Raw genomic sequence first — 12427 nt, forward strand, 5'->3', positions numbered from 1 at the left:
TCCTTAAAAATGGAAAATCAGTCTTTCCAATTTACCAAGTTAGTGAACTATCTGGAGAATAATGAAGTAAACTTCTAAAATATCTATAAATAAAAGGTAACAAAGAAATCACCTAGATTTCTGTAGGTAAATGTTAGTGGCTTTTTTTTTTTTTACTTTTTAGTTAGGTCCATGAGAAATGATTCAAATTGTAATATTAAAACTATGTGCTAATTACTTCAATCATTGAAAATGTTTGATTATATCATTCCTTAAAAAAGGTATACTTATTCATCAAAAATGGAAACCATAAAGAGAGATGAAAAAATAAGTATAAAAACATTTATTTTATACAGGGCCAAGGAAAGTAAAAAGAAAATGGAAGGACGGAGCACGGCTAGCAGACTCTTTACAGATTATTGAATGCACACATGATTTAAAACCTCTGAACATCTGAATTCATTTTTTTTCCTTCAGTTCCCTCTCTCTTAGCCCCTCTTCCAATCTACGTTCACTGGTACTCTAGACCTAATTCTGTCCTGGTTGTGTAGTTGTACGCTGAATTTCCTTTTGCAATTCTCCTATATTCAAACCCATTTCCTGGACTCAATGTCTTCCTATTCTTGATTTATTCCCTTATTTTGGTTAAAATACATCCTCTAGTTGCCTCCTAAGAAGGTAAGTGTTTTGAGTACTTATGTATCTTTAAAAATACCTTTATTCTACCATTTACCCTACTTGATTAATCTCTTAAAAAGCTGGGCACATACTCTTAAAATTTCGAAGGTATTGTTTCAATATTTTTTAGCATCAATTCTTAGATTTGAGAAATCAGTGCTATTTAGAGTTAAGGATGGAAGTAGAGGGCCTGAGAGAATATATCTGGCTGTCAGATTTCTGAGATTAGAGTGGAGATGAGAGACGGTGCTGAGAGTCTCATTGTTCGGTAAGTGGACTCACTTAATAATCCCTGTTTCAGTCCTTGCCCTGGTGCTTCACTCTACTCTGCTTAATGTCACTGACTTCAAGTCTCCTCCAGTTTAAATCCTCTAGAGAATAAACCTATTGCTCCTGAAACACAGGTGGCCAGGGTCCAACCACTTGCATGTCCCTTCCTTTTATCTTTACATATCCCTCTTCCTCACCTTCTACAACACGTGGTGCTCCAAGGGCTGAGCCTCCAGAGGGTGTTCAGGGTGAATCAGCATACTTCTAGTCTAGTCAGTCCTACCTCCTCATTGCATTCTGTCCTCCAAAAAGTTTTCATCCATTCTTATCTCCTCTCTGTGCTCTCTGTCCTTGTGAAAGAAAAACTTTGTTTTATTCCTTTACTGTCTTTTTCTAAGAAGTGTTGACGGGAGAGAGCCTTTTTTTACTCTTCAAGTGGTGGCACATGCCACTTCTTTTCTGAGGCCTCCCTGTCTCCAAACTCCTCTGGTCCACTGTCTATGACTCCCTCTCAGGTCCCAGAGTGCTGGGAACAGATCCCTAGTAGCTGCTTTCTATTCTTTGTCGATCTCTTCTACTAAAAATACTACTTCTATATTCTGTATCATAAAGTAGAGCCCTTGCTCACTTTCCATCCTGGTCTGCCTTTATTTCATGCATCAGTAGGTGTCTTATTGCAGGGACAAAGACTAACATTTTTTATGCAGCCCCACAATGCTTAAAATAGGTGATCTCAGACTTTAGTGTGTCTAAGGATCACTTAGAGAACTTGTTTGAAATGAAGATTCCCTCAGAAAAATTGAATATGACTGTGACACTGTCCTGAAAACTAGACATCTAATAGCACTCCAATGTGATTCTGACACAGGTAGTTCTGAATCATAATATGAGATATTATTGTCTAAGGACACTCCTAAGCACTTGTTCAAGAAAAAATGAATTGATTACATTGGTTGATTTGTTGTTGTTCTTCCCCATTTTATTTTTAAAAGGTTGGAATTCTGGTTTCCCTTAATATACTATTATGAATCAGACATTCATGAATTTATCTGTCTTTTCTTTAGACTTGTTATAATTTTATTTTCCTTTAATACCTCTTAGGATTACAAATTTCATAAGTTTATGGTCAGTCATATAAAGTATAGTTCTATATTACTGTGCTGCCCTTGATTAATTTCTTACAAGATTCACAGGTATTCTATTTATAGAATTCCTGGACTTGACAAATGTATTAGTTAGCTCAGGCTGCCATAACAAAGCACCATAAACTAGTTGACCTAAACAACAGAAATTTATTTTCTCACAGTTCTGGAAGCTAGAAGATCAAGGTCAGAGTACAAGCATGGTTGGGTTCTGATCCCATGATGCTTGGAGAGGATCCTTGGATGCTTGGAAGCATCCTCTTCCAAGCTTGCAGACTTCTTGTCTTGCTGCCTTCTCACTGTGTGGTTGCATTAACTTTCCTTAGTATGTGCATGTGGAGAGAGGTAGAGAGAGATCTCTTCTTCTTTTTATAAAGCCACCAATCCTATCAGGTTAGGACCCTATCCTTATGACCTCATTTAACCCAAATTACCTCCCAAAAGCCTTAGCTCCAAATACAGCCGCATTGGAGGTTAGGGCTTCAACAAATGAATTGGGTAAGAGGGAATCAATTGAGTCCACAGCAGCAAACCACACACAATGTTTAGGTACAGCTATTCCTACATCTAAACATGGGCACCCAGGACTTGGCACAGCACTTTGAATGTGACAGATGCTCAATAAGCATTTGTTTGATGAGTGAACAACCAACATATAGTAAACAAAGCTACACAACAGCTAAGAAAAGAAGATTATCTGATGTGCTCTGCTTTACACCAAGTCAATGTGTGAAAATGTTGAAATATGCATACTGATATATTCAATACACAAAAGAATTCACTAGGACTTCCTTTGGGCATATAAAGCATTTAAAAATTCAATTTATACCTGTTTTCTTTCTAAAAAGTAAATTGAGGTACATGGATAAATGGATAATACATTCAGATGAAGTTAATAAAAGGAACAAGTAATCAGATTGAGAATATGGATGGTTCATCTTCACAGGTTACATGAATAAGTGTTTGGCAATAGTCTGGAGAAGAGAGAGGTAGAGATTCAAGCTTTGGAAATTAAATGCATCCACATTTCACTGGCCAAAGGCAAGTCCCATGACCACATCTGACTTTAAGGGTGGAGGGAGTATAATTCTCCCTTGTACAAGAGGTGAACTGGTCAATGAATAGTGTAGTAAAGCCTGCCACAGTGACTATAGGAGGTTTTCAATGGAAAATCGACTTTATTCTCCAAGGTATTTTTTGAAACATTTTATTTTTGCTAATTTGAGTGTTAGCTTCAATTCCTGACTGCCACATAGAAAATGAAAGCCAGAGATGGATTTGAGTTATACAGCTGCTGATAGATGTGCAGCAATTTCCTTTCCACACCTCTCTTTGGTGTCTGAGTGGATCTGAAGAGACAATTTTGGTCTTTGTGACTTCAGAACTGATTGAAACTGAAATAACTAGGGTCTCTTGCTTTGCCTGAAAAAGCCAGAACCTGAAGGGTGCCCTCAAGGGAAGAGTAGCATTTAAGCACAACATGCTCTAGAGAAGAGAAATGCTGGCTCTTACAAATCCGTTGAAAGCCTCTCCCTTAACGGTTTTCTCGCCCTTGTCTCCTCAGAGAGCAGAGCAGCAAGTTCAGTTAACAGAGACAGAAATCTAACCCAGCCGTCTGGCATACCACCACAGGAAAGAGTCTTCCTCGGGACAGCATTCTCAGGGCTCACAAAGCAGGAAAAACTTCTCTTAGAAAGAATGGTCAGGTAGGAAAAGCAACATTCCCTTCACAGTGAGCCCTACCTCTGAGACGATTCCAATGTGGGAGCTATAAAACTTAGAATACTGCTTTAACAGAGTCAGAAATTCATTGGAGTTGCCTCGGAAACAATCAACAGGACTACTGACTAACAACTCTAAGATTCTATGCCATGCTCCCAGCAGATACTGAAACAGTGCCTGAGCAACATAATTCCTAAATGAGCAGCTTCAAATTATTGGGGGTGGGGGCATTATAGAATAAAAGGAAAGGAAAGTGACCTAAATGTACCCATTTGTAACTGTAACAAAGTCTAAAGCCATTTTACTTAGCTCAACTAGGGGAAGGGGCTTGGCAGTAATTGAGACAGAAGAGATTATTCATAAACTAATCTGACCAGAGGATGACTATGGACAAAACTTAACTGTGTATAAACAATACTGAACCCTATTTGTAACATAGGCTAGTGAACATTTGACTACAGTAGACCCTCTCTAACCAATCTCCACTCAAGCAATCTGTTGGATTAACCAACTATCCACAGTGTCACTGTGAAATATCCCAGCTAATACGACAGCATAATAAAACCTTACAAGTGGTAGGCTACTCTTTTAGACATCCATGTACTTTTTCAGTCCCCACTAGTTGAGCTGTATATTTACCAAGCATTAAATGTATTTGTCCCCAAACTTGCTAATATTTGTTGTACCTATTGTTTTAATTATATTTAATTACATATCATGTAAACTAATAAAATGTAAATGTGAGAAGAAAGAGTTGCTTCTTCTGTAAAAACCAGTCTGAATACCTTGGAAAGATTCAAATAAAAGTGAATTGTAGGAGAGAAATGTAAAATATTAGAGGAAAAAAATAAATTTAGAATAATTTTGCCTCATTGCTTTGGAAGTGACTTTAGTTTTACAGTAACTGAAAATGGACATCCTTATAATTATAGTGTGATTTATGGAAGATAGATTCAGAATTCCAACTGCCTATTTCTTGCCTAAAGAGAAGGACTTGGCCCTACATTAAATATTTTTTAATTATATTAATAAGCTTTAAGTAAACATTAAATTCTTAAGATATACAAAGTAATATTTCTGGTTTTAATTTTTCCAATTTTTTATTAGAAAAGTATTCACATTTATAGAAAAAAAAAAAAACAAATCCACGGTACTGTAAACACCTGTATACCTTCACCAAGTTTCACCAATTTTAATATTTTGCCACATGTTTTATCTGTCTCCATACATATATACACACATATGTGTATGTTTTATGAACCACTTGAAAGTAAGTTGCCAACATTGCAACACTTCACCCCTAGATACTCCAGCCAGAATCTCCTAAGAGTACAGATATTCTCCTACATGACCAAAATACTAATATCATATTTCAAAAATTGATAATAATTCAATAATGTCATCTAAAATATTGTCCTTATTTAAATATTCCAGAAGCTTCTGAAATGTCTTCCCTATTACTTTTTCCCACATCCAAAAGCCAAATCAAGTTTTACACATCGCATTTGCTTGTTATGCCTCTTTAGTCTCTTTTAACCTAGATCATCTTTTTTTAGTTTCTTTTTTTTCATGACATTGACTTTTTTATGAAGAGTCCAGGACAGTTGTCCTATTGACTACCTCATATTATGGAGATGTCTGATTATTTTCTCAATACTAGATTCAAGTTGAAACTTTTTTTTCCCCCAAGAACACTGGATAAGTGATATGCACTTCTTACTGCATGATATCAGGTTGCAATATTATTGTCACTGGTAGCAGTACCTGTACTGGAAATAATAAATTTGATCACTTGCTGAAGGTACACTTTTTCTTTTGTTATTAGAAATTGATCTGCGAGAAGATACCACACTATCACATGAATATTCTATTCCCCAGCAACCTTTGATCCAATAGTTATAGCATCTATTAATGATCTTTGCCTAACTCAAGTATTACATAGACAGTTTCAAAAGAAGAATTTCCTAATTCTACAATTCCTTCTACTTTTATTAATTCATATTTTTTGCCTCCTCCCATCCCAAAAAGGGAGCTTTCTCTCAATTTTCCCTTTCTCTATTCATATTTATCTCTTTTTAAGTACATCATGGACTCAGAAATTTCTTCTATTTAATGTTCTGTAATCCATTACTTTCATCATTTTTGATGCCCAAGTTATTCCAAATTTGGACAATGGAAGAACCTTCCCATAAGCTTCTGTTTCTTTCTGAAATATCACCATTAGTGTTTGAACACTTCCATGTTTTTAGCACTAGACTTTTTGTACTTTCCCTGAACCAGACCTGCAATCAGCCAGTTCTTGAGCAGAGAATGATACTTAGAAAACACAGGTGCTTGATGTGCTTATTGCTACTAGAGTATCTTGCTTCTAGTCTATAATAATTCCTTAATATTATGAAATATCCAGGCAATGTTCAAATCTCTAAAAGTATCAAATTTCTACAAGTGTCTGTCTCTTTTTCTCTTTCTGTCTGTCCTTGTTTTCCTCGCCACTTTTCCTTATAGTTCTTATGCTACAATCAGAATCCAAATAAGGTTAGTATATTGTAATTGGTTGATATGTGCCTTCTCTTATCTCTTTTTTTTTTTTTCAATTGATTTGTTCAAGAAGTGTTTTTTATTCCCCTGTGGATTATCCCACAGTATGGATCTTGCTGATTGCATCCCCAAGGTATAATTCAGCATGTTCCTCTCCTTCTAACATTTCCTGTAAATTGGTTGCTAGATCTAGAGGTTTTTTGGTTTCTTGGCAAGGATATCTCATAAGCAATGTAATGTACTTCCATTAGGAGGTGCATAACACCTAGTTGATTCCTAATATGGAATGTCAAAACCAATGAAGATCATTACTGAGACCCATTAACTTATTAGGATTGCAAAATAGTGATACTCTACTTATTCCATCTTCATGTATTAGCTGGAATACTAATAAATACACATTTCCCCTCACCAAATATTTGGTTACTCAGGGATACATTTTGAATCAGAAAATAAGAATAAATGCTTGATACAACTTTAACAGCTGTTTTTTCCAGAACAATGAGTTGATAACCTAGAATTGTCCAAAAGTGACCAATGATTTCTTTGCTATCATTATGCTATCATTATGCTATCATTATGCTATCATTATCATTTGCTATCATTATGAATTCATGGATTTAAACCAATTTGATGTGTTTCAAATCACTGTGATTCTTTTCCTAATGACGTTGAAAGTGTTCCATATTTCGTCCAAAAAGAATCTATTCAAGATGGTTCCTTTATCCTTTTGGAACAACACTAGTTGTCTTTGATAATTGCCTTACTTTATGGTATAACAAGATATTTCAGGCTTACCTTGTAAATTTTCTGTCCAAGATTCTGGAATCTGCATTTCTTCATCAAGTTCTGGTTCCTTTAAATGGGAATTGAGATATAGAGACCACAATCAGTACACTAAAGGTATTCATTGATTTGGGATCATCATTGTTTTGCAGACCATTTTAGAGGAAAGAGCCACAAAATACTTTTTTAAAAAATGATATAATAAATCATGTGTTTATACTGATATTTGCAATTCAAATTCAGAACTACAGGACTTTTATTAACTTCATCAATCTTATTATCTGTATCTCCTTTCTCCTATATAAAACAGTCCAGCTCTCAACATCCAATTATTACATTATATCCCATTTACATTATCCCACAATACTCTCCAGTCTCAGAATAGTACCTACATTACCACCAACAATATGATTGCCAAAAACAGTGTAAGATTATTTTGTCTTTTTTTGCTTTTTCCTTTGGTCCTTTGTATATAATCCATGGGGATATACAGTCAACTTTGGTTTAATTAACTATAATGTATATTTAATTGACATAACACACTTCTTTGTGGTTGTGCTACCAATTTCATACATTTAGATTCATTTATTTTGTTTCTGGTTTTTAGTATTATTTTAAATTTCATTTTGTTTATAATGATACAAAACTTACATTGTTACAAAGTCAAATCTATAAATCAAATTACGTTCAGAGAAATCTAGCTTGTCTCCTTCATACCGTGTCCTCTCCCAAAGAATAATTAGTATTTTTTGTTTAACCTTCCACTAAATATATACACGTACACAAAAATACATCTGTATTCCTACACTCTCCCCTTAAAAATACAGTAACATAAACGCACTCTTTTCTACACCTTACTTTTTTTTTTTCATTGATACTAGATATACTGGAGGTCCTCTATAAAAGATAGTCCTCATTCTCTTCTACAGCCACAGGATAATTTATTGTGTAGTGCCCACAGTGCCCTGCTGATGTACAGGGAAAAGTTTGGAAATTTCCAGACTTTTGCTATCACAAATAACACTGGAATGAAAAGCTTTTCACTTTTGTTCTTTGCATTTTTGCTTCTATACTGCATTTTGCTACTGTACCTTCTAGAGCTCTAGAAATTAGATTGCTAGATCAAACTATAAATGTACATATAATTTTGCTAGATGTTGACAAATTCCTCTCCAAATTATTATATTATTTTGATTCCTATCAGCAATATATGACAACACCCATTTTCCCCATAGCTTCACCAATAATGAAGGTTATCAACGTTTTGGATTTTTGCCAATATGATAGGTAAAAATTATGTTTCACGGTATGTTAATCTGCATTTCTCTCATTATAAATGGGCATTGTTTTATGTTTTTATTTTTAAGAACCATTTCATGAGCTATTTAAATTACTAGCCCATTTTTCTATAGAGTGGTTGTCTTTTTTTCTTCTCCGTTTTAGAGGCTCCTTGTATATTAATACTTGGTCTGTGATAAAAATTGCAAATTTTTTCAATTTGTCTTTTGTCTTTCTATGTATGGTAAAAATATTTCTTTTGTTTTGCTTTTGCTATGCTAAGTTCTTTCTTTTTATAAGATTAAACAATCTTTTCCTTTCTGGATTTCATGAAATTTTCACTCATGTTTGCTCCTACAACTCATAAGACTTTTTTTTACCATTTAAATCTCTCATGTATTTGAAAGAAGACTAAATTAAATCCAGAGCAAGCAGAAGAAAAGAAATAATAATAGAGAAGAAATCAATTGAAAATGTAGTTGAAAATGGGAAATCAATAGATAAAAAGCCATGAAATCAAAACCTGCTTCTCTGAAAACATCAATAAAATTGATAAACTTCTAGACAGACTAAGAAAAAAAGAAAGAGGACACAAATTACTAATATCAGAAATGAAAGAGGAGATAGCACTACAAATCCTATGGACATTAAAAGGATAATAAAGGAATATTATGAACAACTAACTGTATGCCCACAGATTTGATAACCTAGCTGAAATGGACCAATTCCTTGAAAGACACAATTTGCCAAAACTCAAACAAGAAGAAACAGACAATTTTAATAGGCCTATATCTATTACAGGTATTGAATCAATAATTAATAAATTTTCAAAACAGAAGAAGCACCAGGCCAAGATGGGTTCACTGGTGATATCTACCAAACATTTAAGGAAGAAATTATATTAATTGTTTTACAATCTTTTTCAGAGGATAGAAGCAGACAGGAAGTGGCACAACAGGAACTCTTATTCATTGCTGGTGGGAATGCAAATGGTACAGCCACTTTGGAAGATAGTTTGGCGATCTCTCACAAACTAAATATACTCTTACCATATAATCCAGTACTCACACTCTTTGGTATTTACCCAAAGGAGTCGAAAACTTACGCCCACACAAAAACCTGCACGTGGATGTTTACAGTAGCTTTATTCATGATTGTCAAAACCTGGAAGCAACCAAGATGCCCTTCAGTAGATGAATGAATAAACTGTGGTATATCTAGATGAGGGAATATTATTTAAGGATAAAAAGAAATGAGCTATGAAGCCATGAAAAGATATAGAGGAAACTTAGATGCATATAACTAAGTGAAAAAAGTTCATTTTTAAATGCTACATATTGTGTGATTCCAATCTGAAAAAGCTACATACTGTAAAGTTACATGGCATTTTGGAAAACGCAAAATTATGAGGACAGTAAAAACTCAGGAGTTGCCAAGAGCTGGGGTTTGGGAAGGAAGATATGAATAGGTAGAGCACAGAGGATTTTTAGGGCTATAAAAACACTTTGTGTGATACTATAATGATGGTGCATGTCATTATACATTTGTCCAAATCCATGGAATGTACAAACACCAAGAGTGAATCCTAAGGTAAGCTGTGGACTCAAGGTGATTATGATATGTCAATGTAAGTTCATCAATTGTAACACATGTCCCACTCTGGTGGGGGATGTTGATAATAGGGCAGGCTTAGCATATGTGGGGGCAGGGAAAATATGGGAAATCTCTGTGCTTTCTGCTCAATATTGCTTTGAATCTAAAACTGCTCTTAAAAAAATAAAGTCTTTAAAAAATTTATATGGAAATCCAAGGGCCTCAAGTGGTGAACACTATTTTTAAAAAATCAAAGTTGGAGGATTTACACCATCTGATTTCAAGATTTATTATAAAGCTACAGTAATCAAGACAGTGTAATATGGCATAATGATAAACAAACATATAGATCAATGGAAAAGTCCACAAATTGACCCTTACATATCTGATCAACAGATTTCTGACAAAGGTACAAAGATAATTCAATAGTGAAATTATAGTTCTTTCAATAAATGGAGCTAGAACTGGATATCTGTATAGGAAAAGAAAAAGATGAACCTCCACCCCCACTTCTCACCATGTACCAAAATAAACTCAAAAATGTCATACACTGAAATTTTAAAGTTAAAACTGTAAAACTTAAAGAAAAAAATAAGAAAAAAGTTATATTCTTTGGATCAGAAGATGTTTCATAAATTAAACACAAAAATATCTAACTATAAATGAAAAAAATGATAAATTGGACTTCATAAAAGTAAAAACTTCAACCCTTCAAAACACACAATTAAGAAAGTGAAAATGCTAGCCACGGACTACGAGAAAATATTCAAAACAAAAAATAAGAAAATATCTAAATAAATATATCTGAAAAAGATCTTGTATTAAGAATACATACGAAACACTTAGAACTCAATAAGAAGAAGACTAGCAACCAGTAAAAATAAAGTTGATTTTATTAAGGAATTCAGTGAGATCTCTACCCCATCTGTTATCTTGAGTCCAAAATTGATCCCATGCCCAGAGCTTAGCAGGACTGCTGACCGCCTGACACTGCTAGAGGTAAAAGTGTCCAGTTTCAGGAATATTGTTGAATTCGTTTCAATTCAACTGTTCACACACAACGAGGAACAAATTAAAAAACAGAGAGCAGGGACTTCATCAAGTTTATAGACCAGGTTGTAAGAACTGTTTTGAGTCTGCTTTGCTAATAATGCTTGTCAACTAAAAGTCTATATGTAAGACAGCAAAGTGAGAAAAGGAAAAGGAATAATAGGATAATACAGGGCTCAGCAGCCAACACAGTTGTAGAAATGTGAACACTGAAAATTAATTTAATCACAGTTGTGACAGAACTACACTGAGTGATGAACTGAAATACTCTATATCTTCTGGAAGCTAGGATATTAGGGAGGAATTGAGAATTAAATCAGAAATCACATCTTATAAAAAGTACACTGACTCACAGAATTGTACCAAACCAAGCAATGATATTTATTAGACTCTCACAATGAACACCAGTTCATTCAGACTCCTATATGTAAGATTAAACCACAAATAAACTGATGCAAGGATAATTCTGCATGGTCTCGCGGTTTCTAAAAAATAAAACCACTGATGCTCCATCAGCAAATTCTGACCAATCCCTGCTAAGATCACCATAAATTTTATAACACCCTTTCCCTATCTCCTTTTGAGACTCATTTTTGTTCTGCATGAGGTAGGGTCTCCTTTCCTGCAGCAAATAATAAAACTAACTTGATTTCAGGTGTGTTCTGAATGGTCTCTTGCTGCTATAGAAAGAAGAATGGGAAGACAAAAAGAATAGAGTGAGTGGTGGTAGATCCTTATCCTCCATGGTTGGAAGTGAACAGACAATGCATAAAATTTACAAATCAAGAAGCAACAATAAAAGCATGTTATTTAGACATATGGAGATACGTATCAAAAGAATCACCTAAGGAAACTGAATGTGGTTGCCTCATAGAATGAGTTAGAAGACCTTTCTTCTGTTTAAAATCTCGCAGAACCATTTGAATCTTTAAGCTATATGCATATATAACTTTGATAATAATGAAATTAAATTAAAAATAATAAACTAGGCAGATATTTCAGGATAAAATAACACAAAGCCATATTCTATTTATTGTTGATATGAATTTGTAAACTAATATTCCTATCCACTTTTCATGTATTCACTAAACAAATATCTATTTATTGAACACCACTAGGTACCAGACACAATTCTAGGTAATAGGGATACACTAGAGAAAAAGAAAACAAAAGAAAATCCCTGCCCTAATGCAGATGAGGAAACTGGGCCCTGTCTATCCCCTCAAAAGGTAAAATAGTTCCAGGTCACAAAGCTGGCAAATGGTTAAGCCAGGATTTGAAATAAGGCAGTCTGATTTCTAGAGCCTACTGATTTTAATTTTAATTGCAAACAGATTAATAGCGGGTCAGGAAATTTCTAAAATGAATCTGGAGCATCTTGTAGTACCATA

The 12427-nt window shown here is 34.3% G+C and overlaps 1 long non-coding RNA gene across 1 annotated transcript in view; it reads right to left on the minus strand.

Annotated features, from left to right (window-relative positions):
* The window catches only part of LOC137773779 (uncharacterized), a 198768-nt gene that overhangs the window by 134618 nt on the left and 51723 nt on the right, over positions 1-12427 (minus strand). Inside the window, exon 2 of the long non-coding RNA XR_011075727.1 lies at positions 7128-7185. This is a non-coding gene — a long non-coding RNA (uncharacterized lncRNA). The remainder of the gene's footprint in view (positions 1-7127; positions 7186-12427) is intronic.

The sequence above is a fragment of the Eschrichtius robustus genome, chromosome 12 (assembly GCF_028021215.1).
Source record: "Eschrichtius robustus isolate mEscRob2 chromosome 12, mEscRob2.pri, whole genome shotgun sequence".
NCBI classification, from domain to species: domain Eukaryota; kingdom Metazoa; phylum Chordata; class Mammalia; order Artiodactyla; family Eschrichtiidae; genus Eschrichtius; species Eschrichtius robustus.